At 40.2% G+C, this 16705-nt stretch overlaps 1 protein-coding gene and 1 long non-coding RNA gene across 2 annotated transcripts in view; one reads left to right on the forward strand and one right to left on the reverse strand.

Moving 5' to 3' along the window:
- The window catches only part of LOC139445756 (protein rolling stone-like), a 298150-nt gene that overhangs the window by 228287 nt on the left and 53158 nt on the right, over positions 1-16705 (forward strand). The gene's annotated exons all lie outside the window — the stretch shown is intronic.
- LOC139445338 (uncharacterized) lies at positions 5917-8309 on the reverse strand. Its single transcript, XR_011651864.1, has 3 exons — positions 8220-8309; positions 7531-7584; positions 5917-5990 (listed from the first exon to the last, which is right to left on the reverse strand). It is a non-coding gene; the product is annotated as an uncharacterized lncRNA (long non-coding RNA).

Here is a 16705-nt window from a genome sequence, read left to right on the forward strand (position 1 = left end):
ATCCATTTCACAAACACCTCTTTTACGCCAGCTCGCTTCCTTTTCTTCAAAACTGTCTCCACTCTCCACACTGTGTCTGCGGGCTTGTCTACTCTCTGTAGTTCATTTGCATAGAAACTACCTTGAACTAGATCATCAGCCATATCTTTCAACAGATAGATAGGCATACCATCACGATAGAACCTTCTTCTGATAATAAAGATTTCCTCAGTCCATTTTTCTTGATAGTCTCTTTGAAATGTATGTCACAAATGAGAGAGTCTTACTTTAAATCGCCCACTTTAAATTTAAAGGGTTTCTTCATTGACTTCTGTTTGATTTCAGCTTTCGATTTGACTGGCTTTATCAAAGCGTCAATGTATTGTTCCTTCCATACTAAAGCTTCATTAGTCAGATTAATATCTGAGGGTGATCTTTCATTCAATGATCTGTGAGGTCTGTGGTTATAATCCCGGACGAGATCTTGCAAAATGTTCAGGTAATGGTACGTTTGTTTGTAGGTGAAATATCTGTACATCGTGGTCTTGAGGGTCCGTATCACTCTCTCGGCGTAAGAAGCCTTGGTTTCATTCTGTGTGACATAGTAAGTGTTGCCCTTGTTTCTTAACTAAGACCTCATTTTCTTATTATCAAATTCTCGCCCTTTATCTGATCGTAAAATTTGTGGCAGGGTAGCGCGGGAAAATATCTTCTTCAAGGCCTTAATGACCGCATCCGGTGTTTTATTTTTAAGGGGCTCGACTCACAAAAAACGTGTAAATAAATGTATAGCTATGAGTAAGTATTTCACACCGTCATTGTCCGAGGCTATATTAGATACATCAGCCAAATCAATATCACATCGAGCATTGAGGCCTGAAGCCACCACTCTGTTCCGCTGGAACTTGTAGCTTAAAGGGCGCTGAAGCGAATAGGCATCTTGGGATGTCAACCACTTCTTTATGTGATGCAAACTGATATCAAATTTCCCCTCCTTTTTCACAATGTGATACAACTTAGCAGGGCCAGAAAAGGAGGCTGGGTGTTTGGGATTCAAAAAAATACTAGACACATATGCTTTCCATCCGTCAGCAGGCATGGTTACACATGAAATGAAGCCTACACGATGTAAATAGAGCTTATATGTTTATCCACTACATAGCCTATCAAAACTACAGAGACGGGCCTGGGTTACCTTCAATAATAGATGTGCTTGTGTGTTTATGTTAACCCGTGGATACAGCTGACTGCCTTCATTGTATACCGTCTGGCGACGTGACCTAGTTCATCACTCTGTTTACAGTAACAAAACAATTCTCCTTTACCTATGCAACTAATATAAACATAAAAGAACTGACAACATTGCTTCCTCACTATTTCAAAGGAATTTCATACTTACTATTATACAGATTTTGATACTTATTAGTCCATGTTTGAATGTGTAACCGTTGATCTGTCTATAGCGCGGGGATTCCCCTCCACACCTGGGAATCTCATTCAGGCGTGGGGGGCGCGGTGTGTGTGTGTGTGTGAACAATTAAGGCAATAAATGTCATACTATAAATAACAGTAATTAACGGGAAGTGATAAAGTAGCCCAGGTTGGCTGCCAGTCAAATGTAGGTGAGGATTAACAACGGGGATTAGCGCCTAAAACTTAATGACAATTAAGTTATGGAGACATGGCTACAGGGTAATTTGCCTTTGGAGTCAAATGTACTTCAGACAATGGTAGTCGTAAATCAGTCGCTATGACAGAAGTATGGGTAAACATTCATACATAAGGCTACATTTACTATTTCGACTTCACAATTTAGACCTATAGTTTGTCTAATTTCCGCAAAATATTATGCATTTGAGAGGCCCAAAACCCCAAACACGTTCGTTGTGGTTATATTTAGCTCGACATACAGCGATAACATTCTTCTCTCTTATGAACACAAAATTTATTTGTTTTAGATAGGGACATCACTGAATGCGCAAGATGTGGGGCCTCTTAAATGTAACAATAAACAGCGTGTGAATAAATGTGTGGGTGGGTGACATCGACTTGTAAATGTACGAGTCTGGACAAACGACTGAGTAAAATATACGCAATGATTTACCCAGTTGGGGAAAAATGTCCCCTCAGCCATGTCACAGAAACACACGTTTCATTGTAGTCTCCGAGGTACTTGAGTTCTGTCCAAGGCCAACAGGATATTGTGTGGACGAATCACCGTCTGAATCTATTGCAATCTAGTAGTATTGTTACTCACCTGTCTCGTAACCGACTGCTCGGATCTCCCTATTGCAGTGTCATCTAATGGTGTGTGACGTAACCTGTCAACTGCCGAGGCAACTTGACATAAATTTAGGATTGGGTGATCTTGCAGGGGACCGCCTCCTTGGTCTAGTGGTAGGGCGTCCGCCCGGAGAGCGGAAGGTCTGGGGTTCGATCCCCGTCCGCGTCATACCTAAAGACGTCAAAAGATGGTACTAGTTGTTACCCTGTCTGGCGCTCAGCATTAAGGGGCTAAAACAAGGACTGGTCGGCTCGGAGTCAGTATACTGTGTCTGAGTGGGGTATTCATGTTAATCTGCGGCATGGTATCTCAGTGAGCTAGCACCAGTCCGGACTAGTACAAGCAGCCACACACACACGTACATACGCGTCGCTATATAAGTGCAATAATCTTGAACGCGACGTTAAGCCCCATTTCACCTCACCTCGCCTCTTGCAGGGTGGTCACAATCGTCAAAATCAAAAGATTTTATACTGGTTTTGCTGCCGTTGTTTTGCTGTCGTTGTTTTGCTGCCGCTGTTTTGTTGCCGTTGTTTGTTGCCGTTGTTTTGCTGTCGTTGTTGTGCTGCCACTGTTTTGCTGCCGTTGTTTTGCTGCTGTTGTTTTTCTGATGTTAAGATGTTATTATATGGAATTGTTCACACCAAACCCCATCTCAAACCGAGCCCCCACTCTGGTTGATATGGGGTATGATATGAACACTGCCATAGAATAACATTTTTATTTCATACCATAACACGAAGTTTTAAAATGTATCCATTCATCCATCGATGGGTGCCACCTCTACCAACTCTCGAATCTCGCCAACTGCAACCTGCCAACTGTTTCTGAATAATTCCACGAAGCTGTCGGTTTTACTTACCGTGTTTTGTTTTATAGGTTTATTCACAAATCCTTCCGTGTCCATTTCGCTTCTAAATCTATCCTCAGTTTTGTCCAAGATAGCGTCTAGCTCCATAATCAAGTTTGCAAGTGAATGAAATACAGTTTTACCTTATGTGGACGACATTGTCACTGGAAAGCTGACCTAGCAGACGATACACTAAGGGACGTAACTCCAATTTCTTATTACCAGGGCTGATCTCGATCGCCCATTCAAAATGCATTGACAAACAAAATCTGCCCGACAGGGGGCGTAATACGGATGTGGTTGTTACATCCCCTGTGATATGTTGGATCTATCGCAAATGAATAACACCTCAAATCATTGATAGGTAAATTATAAATTATTTTATTGAGCCTCGTACAGACATTCCAGTCCAGGTCAAGACGACCCAGGCACGATTTTGAAAGTAGAGGTTCAGGGGCGGAGTTCCGAAATCTCTGTGGGAGATAATTCTTGATGATTCAGGTTCTCATTCTGCTCGGAAATAACTGAAAGTAAATACAGACTTTTGAGTCACTGAAGACCACACTGAGAGAGTGAGAAAGATGTGTTCTCGAAAGGCTCCCTTGATGACAAAGGCACGCGAGGACAACACTGTATCCCATCTTACCTATGAGGAACTGATAATCGACGGCAATTTTTACACAGATTCTACTACATCGAACCAATTACGTATGAAAGGAATTTACTTTTCGAAAGTCACGATGAGGAACGTTGAGAAAATTGTCCATTCGGTAATATTCATCTTGTTATTGTTTAATCCTACCAAGTAACTCTCACCATATTGAATTGCACATATTATTACTACCCTACTAAATAAATATGCATGCATGCCGGTTTGGTATCTATTCTTTATGTATATGTATTATGTTGTTGAAATAATGATACCAGCCTGGGTGTAAATAAAAGTTCACTTCAGTTCAGTTAGTTTACGTAGGATAAGGAGTGAGTGAGTTGGGTTTAACGCCGCTTTTAACAGTATTCCAGTTATACCGCGGTGTGTCAGCTTAATGTGGGAGGAAAGCCCGAAGTGATGCAGGTCTAAGACGTTAACCACTTCGGTGAAACCCACGAGGATGGGTATGGTGCTGACAAACCTAGAAACATAATCGAGGCGAACCGGGTTTCGAACCCACAATCATAGGTTTCTGGCGTGCCTAAGGGACGCAACTCTGCACAGCGAATCGCGGCGCCTTAGACGACTGGGCCACCCGTGCCCCCGTAGTTCTAAATCAGCTGGATACTCTGAACTGGGCGACTGTACATATCATTACCATCAATCCAAATATAGTTGTGGCAGAGGCCCTTATGCCTCAGTGATATGTTTTACAGAGAATTCCGTGCGATTATCGCAAGATTCGTTTTGGTAGTTGTTGCCATGTGAAATAAAATGGGACGTTGTCTTTTGAAAAATGTAGTTATTTTCTAATTTTACATGACTTCTGTTTGATGATATCACACATCGAACATCTTTGCGTTTCTTTTGAAGTTGAGTAATTCGCAGGTCCAAAGACGGTAATATTTTTAATTCTATTTGCACAAAGAGGATGAATACAATGTTTTACTTATATGTGAAAAGTATAACCATTTAAGATATATATTTCTCCCCTTGGTGCAGAGTATTTTCAAAGACAGTCAGATAACGGTAAATCGGAGAAAGTCCTGATTGTGTAACTTTAATATCTAACCATGTACATCACGTGAAAAATGTTAATATGCAAACTGCATTGTACTTTGGGCCTTGGTGCCAAAATCACTAAATAAAATATATGTCTATCTGTCTGTTAAGGGATTCATAACCACTGAAATTAAACCAAGCTAAAGCATGAAGGCTTCAAGTAAGCAGATACAAGTTGAACTCACACAGCGTGAGACACGTCCAACAGGCGAATATACATGTTTAGCAACGTTGATGGTAAGTCAGTACTTACATACAAGTGCCCTAATACATATACACAGATGGTATTACATTTTGTAAATGTAACAGTTATACAGTTACCACAAAGCCAAACTCTTTGCACCTGACATCAGCTCAAACCTACTGATCTTCAGCTATGGACAACGACTCCAGCCTCTGATCTATCGTCGGGGCCTGAGGGTAGGACAAGCTGGTCTTCAACGTCGGAGAAACTCCGAGTATATTTAGAAGTAAGCTTTTGTAGGTCACGTTCGAACGTCAAAGTGGACAATTCCGATCGGGGAATCTTTCACTCCAAGCGGCCAGCGTGTGTGTTTGTTAACAGACTACGGATAACATTACTGAAAATACACTATGATGGAGTGCAGAGATGGCGCTCTAAGAACATGTGTTCTATACAACAAAGGCTCAAGTGGTTATTTAGTTATCTCCTGAAAGGTAACTGAAAACTCAAAGGAATTAAACATTTAACATACATAAGTAATAAAAATACTGGGGGCTCAATCCGAACCTCGTCACAATCACACATTGTGAAATGGCACAAATAGTCTTTTCAATATTGTTGCAATGCCGAACATCTGTGAAATCGTAGCAGACTCCCACGGGAAGACGCTATTGCTGGTGTGATCGATGGAAGCGTCCAGTGGCATGGGACATGTGATGTCAGAAGAGAAGGGAGAATGAATGAATGCTTGAATATTGTTTACGTCGTATCAGCAAGTTTCCATCTATTCATGGCGACGAAGCGAGAAGACGAAAGTCAGTACACAGGTGCCTAAGGTACATTGTAAATTGAACCCTTCAGATCCAATGAGGTGGCGATACGGGCTTGAAGCAGAAAGTAAGGTTTACCGAATATCATGCTTTCACATTTTTCGGCGATTTCGGATTTTGAGCCTTGGGCCTTTCCGGTACCGTGTTACCTGCAATTAAATAGATCATACTTACACTTTGTTTATACAAGTGATAGGTTTCTTACCTAGCAACGATAATTTGAACTCAAAACGAAGTTCGTTTAAAGATACTTTTATACGGCATATTGCTGCGAGTTTGAAATATATAAAATAATGAAGGGCCCGTGAGAGAAATATTTGTTTGTATGTTTGTTTGTGGTTTAACGCTGCACTCAGCAATATTCCAGCTATATGGCGGCGGTCTGTAAATAATCGAGTCTGGACCAGACATTCCAGTAATTGACATGCATAAATCAAGCATACGACAAGCATAGTCGTCTGTTGGGGCAAGCATGGGTTGCTGAAGACTTATTCTACTCCGGATCTTCACGGGTCGAGAAATATTTGTACATCATGATCAGTGTCAGACACATATGTAAACACACACTACAATTTGGTGGCAGTAAGCAAATCAGAATGAAATAAATACTGACAAGGCGACTGTTACAACGGAAAGGCGTACAGTGAGTGATCATGAATACGATAAACCAGGAAGAAAAGTCTAATTCGACTGAACGCGAGTTGCTAACATTGATAACAAAGGTGGCAAGGATCATGCAGAATTAAAAGCAAGCAACGTGTCCTCTGTGCGGTTCGTCTGGCATCACCTGATATACTAGCACTGGACAAAAGACAACAACACGTATACAATTTTTTAACAATAGTGATGTGATTGTGGAAAGAGTTTTGAAAGGTCGGCGTTTTCTGGCAAAGTGGAGTACGGGACTGATGCTGGCTTCAGTGTTGTTGGTGAAGGCCGGGGTGTTATCGGCGAATTTTCCCAGGCATTTGTATTACGTAACTACATTTACTTTTTCGCCTTGTTTGGCAAGAGAAAAACGGTTTGACGACATATTTCATGTAATACAAGTTGAAGGCAGCCAGCATGCGTGGATCATCCTTGTCAACAAAAGGCCATCCGTTCGGTTAATGTTGAGGTTGATTGGTTGGTTGGTTGGTTGGTTGGTTTGTTGTTTAACGCCGCACTCAGCAATATTCCAGCTATATGACGGCGGTCTGTAAATAATCGAGTCTGGACCAGACAATCCAGTGATTAATGTCAGGAGCATCGATCCACGCAATTGGGATCGATGACATGCATCAACCAAGTCAGCGAGCCTGACCACACGATCCCGTTAGTCGCCTTTTACGACAGGCATAGTCACCTTTTACGGCAAGCATAGGTTGCTGAAGACCTATTCTACCCGGAATCTTCACGGGTCGTTGAGGTTGACCAAAGACGTGTAGACAGTGATTAGCAAAGTAAAAACACTATCGTTGTTTTATTGAATGCAGAGTATTTGCAAGTTAAACTAATTGTTCATTTGATACCAAATAATAGGTTAATTTGTGCACCATGTTTTGAAACAGGGAATTATCTGTCTCCAGACATATTCAAACGGTCGGTCTCCGCGGTTTAGCGGATGGCCGTAGCATGAGTGGAAGTTCATATTCTGCTTTCGGTTCCTTGCGACTGAACACATTTACATTTATTCCAATCTATACCCACCTGTCGGCGGCAAAGGAATGGGCCGAGATTTTATTAGTCCTTCTGCAACTCCAACTGCAAGATGTAAGATGATTTGCATAAAGCAAATGTCATGAATTAACAAATGGTCATTTCGGTGTGTTGAATCAAATAAAAGCGATGAATTGAGTCTTACAATATTGTCTTAGAAATCACATTTAGATACTGATCAAGAAGATAATTTATGGATGCCAACTTCTTCATTATGAGGAACATAACGTTTCGGAGTATAGTTTTTCATTCATCTGATGGTTCCGAACATAACATAAATGCACTGGTCTTGCAGGTTCTCAAAAAGCAATTCTATATTTTGACATGTACCATATGTTTCCGGTGTTTTTCGGTTGAGAAACTGACCAGCCTTTGCATGTGTTTGTGACGGATAACTCCGGTGATGCAGGATACGCACACCTGTTCGCAAACACCTAGTATTATCAATATTTGACAGTTATTCATAAATGAATGGTCATGATATAGTCGGAATCGTAAAATCGACTCTGCTTTTTGCAGAGATTTCTTATGAATATGAAATAATTATAAGGGGTTTATGTATTTGATGTATTGCATTCATGTCTGTTTGCTGTTTGGATCTTTATGATATAGCTAGAAACTGGACGCATGATCAGTCTTCTCGGAGATGCTGTTACCAAAGAGTTTAAACTGATACATACATTGTTTAGTTTTCACGTTGACTTGTCTTGGCTCTTGTTTACCGTGCCTTTCTTCCATAGCCCGTCCTTTTAAGTCCTGTTTATAGCACCTAGAACGAGAAATTACCTGCATACTAAGTAAGCTGTACATATGTTTATGCATATATGTATCGGTTTGGCCGCTCGGATTTGTTTAACAAAACAAGGGAATTTGGCCAAGACGTTTAACTGAAACTTGATCTAAGGATTTGACCTAAATATCATCAAATGATTTATGTTTCAACATAATCCCCTTATACATTGAGATACTTTAGCCAAAGTTGTTGGTTATTGTTAAGAAATGCTTTTCTTGGCTGTGTATTTCATCTTCATCCTAGATGACGGCACGATTTTATCATATATATATTAGGAATATGACGATAGACAGTGGCGAAGTTTCTCATTAGATTTTACATATGGAATCGTCTTAAGAAGGAAATAAACATGTTTATGTATTTGAAATATGTCACGTTTAATTATTTCTTGTAAACGTAATGGCATTGTTTGGTTTATGAAAAATTGGATGACCTTAAATATTGAAAGATAAATCGTTGATACCATGTGAATGAAAGCTGTCTTGTGGACACAAGGTAAATAGAGGTTATCACGCGAGTGTGTTTGGGGATGGTAAATATCCTGCATTCGGAATAAACATTGTATTTAGCGAGCCTTGGCGAGCTAAATACATAGTGTTTATTCCTAATACAGGATATTTACCATCCCCAAACACACACGCGTGATAACCTCTTTATCATATAATGCCATTCTTTAATTCTGTGCTTCAAAATCGCTTTCCCTCACTCACAAACATTACCGAAACATTGCGAGTTTTCCTGGAATGCGCGCACTAATATTTATTACGTCACAGGGTAAGTGATGTGTCAGTCGGACAGTGACAGTAGCCAATATAGTTCCAACTGAAATATGTTTCTTATACAGTGGCCAAGCAACATATACGCAAAACAACAATTGTTTTTAATTGTCTTTCGCGGCAATCCATCGGTCTGTCCGCTAGAGTAACTGCCCTTTGTCAAAGGGAAACTACTCTAACCCTAGTCTATAAGACGTCACGGCCACGGTCAGATGTTGTTGACAGTCGGTCTGTCCTGTCATAACGATAAGAGGTTGTGTCAGATGTAAACACAGCGACAAAACGAAACAAGGTAACACTTCAAACATATTTCCGCCAAATCCAACTATTTTAATTTGTGGAGGGTGTTTCAAGCCGCAGAGGTCTACAAGCACAGATATGGCTACTGATCCCGCTTGGCTAGGCCTCGTGCCCTCGCAAAATTGTTTCGAAATGTATATCTCCAAAGTTGCCAAAACTTATAAAATGCCTTAGCTACGTCACAGTTAGACACATATTTTCAGTATATTAGACTGTTCTTTTGATAATGATAGCAATTATCCCTGTAGTTTATCCAGATTCCCGATGGTTAATTCTGACTCGATCGCCGAATGACGAGTGCGACGCCGTGTTTGTTTATAAACAGTGAAAGTAGTCCCTACTTGACCTTTGATATTTGCATCTCTATCCGCATATGACCCCAACGGATATCGTTTTTATCCGTTGGCTTTATCCTGCCGAGAAACCTACCCATTATATGATAAATGCTAAGATTAACGGCATATATTATTCCATTAAAAATAGAGCAATTTATTCAAATGTTGACGGTAAAGGACAGATCCTATGCAGAAATGAAAATGAGTAGTATTTAATAGTTTATATTTGCAAATATCTTCGAGCATGGCTATTTTCAAAACTGAAATTTAAATAGTGTAATTTTATGCTCGTTGAGGATTGAATCGTCGTTAAAAAACATATTTTCAACATTGTATAATTGTTCTCAAATTCCCCGTTTTTCGCAGTAAAAAAATAGAAAAGTTGCAATTTTTTTTTTAAAATGTACAATTACCCGTTTTATATCAACATTACAGATACTTGACACCTTCCAGACCATAAAACAAGTGTAAAGTGCAAGCGTCACAAATCACAAATATTTATAAGATCTTCATTAGACCCCCTTTTGAATAAGCATGTGAGCTTTGGGATGGATGTACATAGACCAGAGTGATAGACTAAGGAGATTGCAGTTGGAAGCAGCCAGATTTATCAGAACAAGACAAGATGCAAAAAGTTCAATTATGTACGTAGTTATATAAGTAATGCAAATAGTTGTATGTAAATTATATTATTCTCACTGTTCACTAGTCTTTCCTATTCTTTTCTTTCCTTCTGTTCTGTTCATGTGTGGTACACGCTGTAAATGAATTGTGTAAATATCTGGGAGAAGGTGTCCTAAGTTGGAGAACTTGTACCCAATCTCATTCACCTTTTTGAAATGTTGTCCAAGTCGAACGTCATTTAGGAGATAAACCTACTGTGTTTTGAAATTTGATGTAGTCCCACTGTAGAATAGAAACCTCTTTGTTATAATTTGGAACCGAGCGCGGTTGTGTCGACCCTCAGTTTTATTTATGGACAAAACGGTGTAGAAGTTCCGCATAGTTATACACGATAGAAAAGGACATTGTGATTATATATAAACTTTTCTAAATGCCCACAACTTGACATTATTTATGGGGGCACGGGTGGCAAAGTTGTCTATGGCGCCGCGATTAGCTGTGCAGAAACCTATGATTGTGTGTTCGAATCCCGGTTCGCCCCGATTATGTTTCTAGGTTTGTCAGCACCATGCCCGTGCTCGTGGGTTTCACCGAAGTGGTAAACGTCTGAGACCTGCATCACTTCGGGCTTTCCTCCCACATTAAGCTGACACGCCGTGATATGACTGGAATAATGTTAAAAGCGGCGTTATACCCAACTCAATCACTGATATTATTTGTACGTCTAGTGAAATGTATTGGACATTATCTGACATTCGTGGGGACGCCCTTTCCCAAACAATTTGGTTTTGGGTTTCCTGGTGTACTGTTAGTGATTTCACCAGTAACTTTACTTTTGAAATAGACATAACGAATAAGCAGTCGTGTCAAACGTAGCCAGAATACATCTACATCAGACTGGAACCCTAAACTTGAATATCTGCTGTTCGATCAGAAGTAGCATCATTGTCATTTAAAATAACGTCCTTTTCTTCAGTCCTTTACATTTGTACTCGACGTGTTCATCTAACAGCTGGTTCGCAAGAGGACCATTTGTAGACAGTAAGTAAGTTTAATACCTACACCGGGTACAACTACACTTATTGATCATCACATTTCGTCCATTTGAACAATGTCGACACACGCTTGCTATAAAGAATAGAATCATGTGAAATTAGTGTCACCTGCATTCGTGATACCTAGAAAAGCCATATATGTCACATATGTGACTAGTGTTCTAGTAAAGGTTAAGGTCCGAGGACGAGATCTTGATGCGTGTAGAAAGACCGCGGAATTGTAGGGTAGGACGTACAGATAGACCAGGGGCGAAGCCATGGGGTGTAGAGTAGAACAGATAGAGTATCAGTACCCCACCTCCATCCCATCCCACCTCCCACGGGCACGGGTATGGTCCAGACAAACCAGGTAACATCCAGGATTCGAACCCACAACCATAGTAGGCTTCAAATGTGCTTAAGGTTCTACTACGCCAAATCAGAACCAGTTTGGACAGTGCGGTTTTCGTAGGGGTTCAGTGCAGATCGAGAGATATCTGCAGGCTGTGATAGGAGGATATTCTGTAAGATTTTTATGTCTTTCAAATGTACATCCATCCAGTTATTAAAACTGACCATGTTTTTCTATATTTAGTATTGTCTTTTTCAACATGATGACTTATGCTGAATGTGATCACAGCTATTTTCAAGTAGGTGACATTTGGTGCAGAACTGGGGGTAGTGTGTTTAACTTCCTGTACTCGGAAAAGGAGCTGGCTAAGCCAGTCATTTTTTATTTTTTTTATTGCTGCTCTAAGGCCAAACTGTGCACACACGTAAGGTAATAGCTGTTGAATGCTTAGTTATTCTTACAAAAAAATATAACGTTACTATAGAAGTCTATGGGAAAACATTTGGTTGTGTGTAACCTTAAGGTACACGCACACAGCGAATTGCAGCGCGTAAGGGGACTGGACCAACCCTGCCCTCATTGTGAACAATAGAGACGTCATTATACGATTATAATTATTTTTATAGTGATTATGTACACGATTATAGCTTTATTTCCCATATGTTATATCTGAAACGTTCGCAGTTGGGTGGGCAGGGGTGAATGAAGTACTGGAATAATATCTTCGAACATAATTATGTAATTACATTAACTATGTCGACTTCACAATGTAGAAATACAGTTTGTCTAATTTGTGCAATATAGAGACATTTCAAAGGCCTTATACATTACGCATTCCTTATCTCATGCAAATTTATTTTCTGTTCATAACAAATTGCGCACACAGAGAAGAATGTTATCTTTACATGTCGAGCGCTATAAATAACCTAAATAATGCATGCTACGTCAGGCATAAATTTAAATAGGATGATGGCAAGAAGCCAAACTGTACATGTATGGTGTCATTTGTTGATAGTTTTAGCAAAGGTATTTTGGGTTTAGAGTTGATACCTAGAATGTAAGTCTAAAGAGAGACAGGCGAAACAGCGTGTGGATTCATGTGTGGGTGACATCGGCTTGTTAACTGACGAGTCTTCACAAGCAAACCACTGACTAAAATATACGCAATGTCCCCTCATGAGATAAGCCACAAAAACCACACGTTTAATTGTAGAGGTACGTGTGTTCTGTTCACCACCCCTGGTGTTCACCGTTGATATATTGCTGGAGTATTTTTAAAAGCTGCGTAAAACCATAATCACTCACTCACTCATGTTTCACACCAAACCCCATCTCAAACCGAGCCCCCACTTATGACTTCGTATTTCATACACTGGGGAACGTGGTTTGATTAACTTTGGGGCTCTTCACGCTAGAATTGTTTTCTGCACTTTTGCACACATTTATTTGTCTGATGATCCTCTTCTGAAGCATGTCTAGACTCATGGTAGATATGGGGTATGTTATTACGACTGCCGTATAATAACATACCATAACGTCAAATTTTAAAATGTACCCATTCATAAAACATCCATCGATGGATGCCACCTCTATCAATTCTCGCCAACTGCAATCCGCAAACCGACATTGTCACGGGAAAGCTAACCAATCAGACGAGCAGACGATACACTAAGGGACGTCACTCCAATTTCTTATCACCCAGACTCATCTCGATCGCCCCTTCAAAATGCATTGACATGCCATATCTGCCCGACAGGGGTGTCATACGGGTGTGGTTGTTACACCCTTGTGATATGACCGCCTCTATGTTGGCTCTATCGCAAATCAATAACACCTCATATCATTGATAGGTATATGATAAATTATTTTATTGAGCCTCGCACAGACATACCAGTCCAGGTCAAGACGACCCAGGCAGGATTTTGAAAGTTCAGGATCGGATTTCCGAAATCTCTGTGGAAGATGGGTTTGATTAACAAAACGAGTCCAGACATACGAAATGTGTTGCCCTGTTTGTTCTGTGCAAGGATATTGGGTGTGCTTGAAGCAGAAATCTCAAGATGTTTGTCCGCTTATAACAGATTCGTCAGATATCTCGGGAAGAACCATTAGCCACCTTGTAGAGTTACGCAACACATACTGTCTTACATATGCCAAAATATGTACAAATACTTTGAAAACAAATGAACATCTGCTCTTGTTACTTGACAGACGAAACAACGAAATACACTAACTGCGCTACGAGATTAGGTAAACATAAAAAGAAACACAACATAATTTGGAAGTTATTTTCGTTTTCCGCAATTGATGCAATTTACTCAGCTTAAGCTTACCAGGCGATTTGCCTATCACGTTATGCAAATACATGGCATAAGGAGCCTTTTCGAAAACCAAACAAAATTCTGAGTGGGAAATAAACTGAAAACAATAAGCTTGCTCTCCAGGGAAGAACATTGCACGGACATAGTTGATATTGAATAAATATTAAGACAAACATAATTATGTTTTTTATATTAATATAATAGATGCAATACAATTCTTAATTTTCATAACATAATTTGTTTAGACCCTAAATCCACGGCACCACGGGAGACAAAGATTTGGATCTGGTGGACAGACTAAGTCATATTATCTGGCTGGTATTGGTTTATTCCTTTTGTTCAGCACTTTGTATTATTTGTAGCATTCGTAGCAGCAAATGGCTGCAGAACTGCTGATATATGTTGGGGTAATGCAGTATTATAGGTCTTCAGTAAACACATGTCATAAAAGGCGACTATACTTGTCGTAAGAGTCGACTAACGGGATCGGGTGGTCAGGCTCGCTGACTTGGTCTATGCATCGTATCCCAATTACGTGGATCGATGCTCATGGTATCAATCACTGGACTGCCTGGTCCAGACACGAATATTTACAGACCGACGTCATATAGCTGTAATATTGCTGAGTACGGCGTTACACAACAAACAAACAAACAAAACATTCACTACCAAGAAAAACCGATGGGCCGTGTTATACGACCCTTGCCAGGTATATGTGACACCTTACTCTACCTGTAAACATGAATGGCCGCCCACATATTGACAATAACTACTTGTGGGTAGTACAAAATAATTGATACAAATGAGGGATGACATGGAAAGTTAATGGTAAGAAATTGTATGCGTGAAGGGCAAGTAAAGTTAAAAAAATATTGCGAGTTTGTTGCGAATATCAATTTTCCCAGATACATTTAGTCAATTTCCGATATGTCGAAGAAAATATTTAAATGTCGAAGTGAAAATGCTTACACCACATGCTCCGTAATCGGTCTATTTTGGGGCGTGGCCTAAAGCTACTTATGCAGCGGTGACAACTGTTTTCAGTGGCTGATATGTTTATCGCGTGTATCTATCTCATGATTCTAAGCCGTTATACATATACTGTTTCTGCTATTTCTTTTAATCCAAAAAATAACAACATTGCATACATTGTTGCATGTGTGATACTGACACTGTGAGTAAATAAAATAACAATAATTAATCGGTAACTAGCGTTTTATTACTAACAGCAAATGCCTGTCAGGTATCAATCCCCTGAACAAACATTTAAAGGCATCTTCACGTTTGTTACCATGGATGAGAAGACAGAAAAAAGACGTAATGTAAAAGTAAATCCGAGTCGGAAGCAGACAGACTGGGTTTTGGCCCGATCATAATGATCGTTGAAACTGCGCATGCGTCAAACATCGTTTTAACCTCAGTAAGGGGAATCCCCTCAATGGCGGATTTCGTTTCAGGAAGGATTTCGCCTATCGTTTTAATCGTCTGTTTCACGCTATTTCCGTTTTTAAAAAATAATTTTGGTAAAGCGTTTGTGAATAAGTATGCCATTAAAATCTGCAAAGTTGCTGTGTTGAATTAACTTGGCCATTAACAAGTGTGTAATTTGAACACTTTGCCGTATGTTTGCGATGAGGAGTTAGCTTGATGTCATTTAATGGACGACTTTTCAATACTACAGTCTTCACTTCATCGCCCGTGGGTGATGGCCCTAAAATATGTGTTTTTGCATGGCGATGATCTGGATGTATTCCTAAACGCAAGGCGTCTTATCTGAGGTTTTCATGGTCTGTTTTGTCACAGCCATCACGACCATGTCGTAATTCCATTACCCTAAAATCATATTTGACTTTTTGAGAATAAAAGCAAACTATGAGAGTGAGTTCCACGAGAAACCTGATCAAACCCATTCCTTAACATTTGTGCGATTCTGTCATCCTGGCTACTGTTACAAAACAAAAAAACACCATTCTCTTATGTTACGTGGTCATGCATGGCTGCCACGATCATGCCTGCATACCGTCTGCATCTATCTTCCGCAAATCCTTGAAATTATGCCAGCGAATATTCCGGGTCAGAATATAGCACCCCAGCAACCTGCTTGTCGTAAAACCAGACCAAATGGGTCGGGTGGTCAGGCTCCGTTGTTTGGATGTCATTGTATCCCAATTGCGTGTGGAGATGCTTAGGGTGTCAATCACTTGATTGTCAGGTTTCGTTTATTTATATATCGTCATTCTATAGCTGGAATATTGCTGGAGTGCGGCGTTAGACAACAAAGACACTCTTCCTATCTACTAACTATACCATGCCTTGGCTACTGTTACAATCAGCGACACGTATGTTTGGTTCGTAATGCATCTAGTTTCTCTGAACTGATAGATATTTGACTTAATGACCAAAAAGCACTGACATGTTCACGAACTGACCAGTGAAGTAGAGTAGATCTTCAGCAATCCATGCTTGCCGTGAAAGGCGACTGTGCTTGTCGTAAAAGGCGACTACCGGGATCGGGTGGTCAGGATCGCTGTCTTAGTTGATGATGTAGGTCATCGTATCCCAATTGCGTGGATCGATGCTCATGGTGTCAATCACTGGACTTTCTGGTCCAAACTCGATTATTTACAGACC

The sequence above is a fragment of the Haliotis cracherodii genome, unplaced genomic scaffold, assembly GCF_022045235.1.
Source record: "Haliotis cracherodii isolate W230 unplaced genomic scaffold, xgHalCrac1.p SCAF_6, whole genome shotgun sequence".
Taxonomy (NCBI): domain Eukaryota; kingdom Metazoa; phylum Mollusca; class Gastropoda; order Lepetellida; family Haliotidae; genus Haliotis; species Haliotis cracherodii.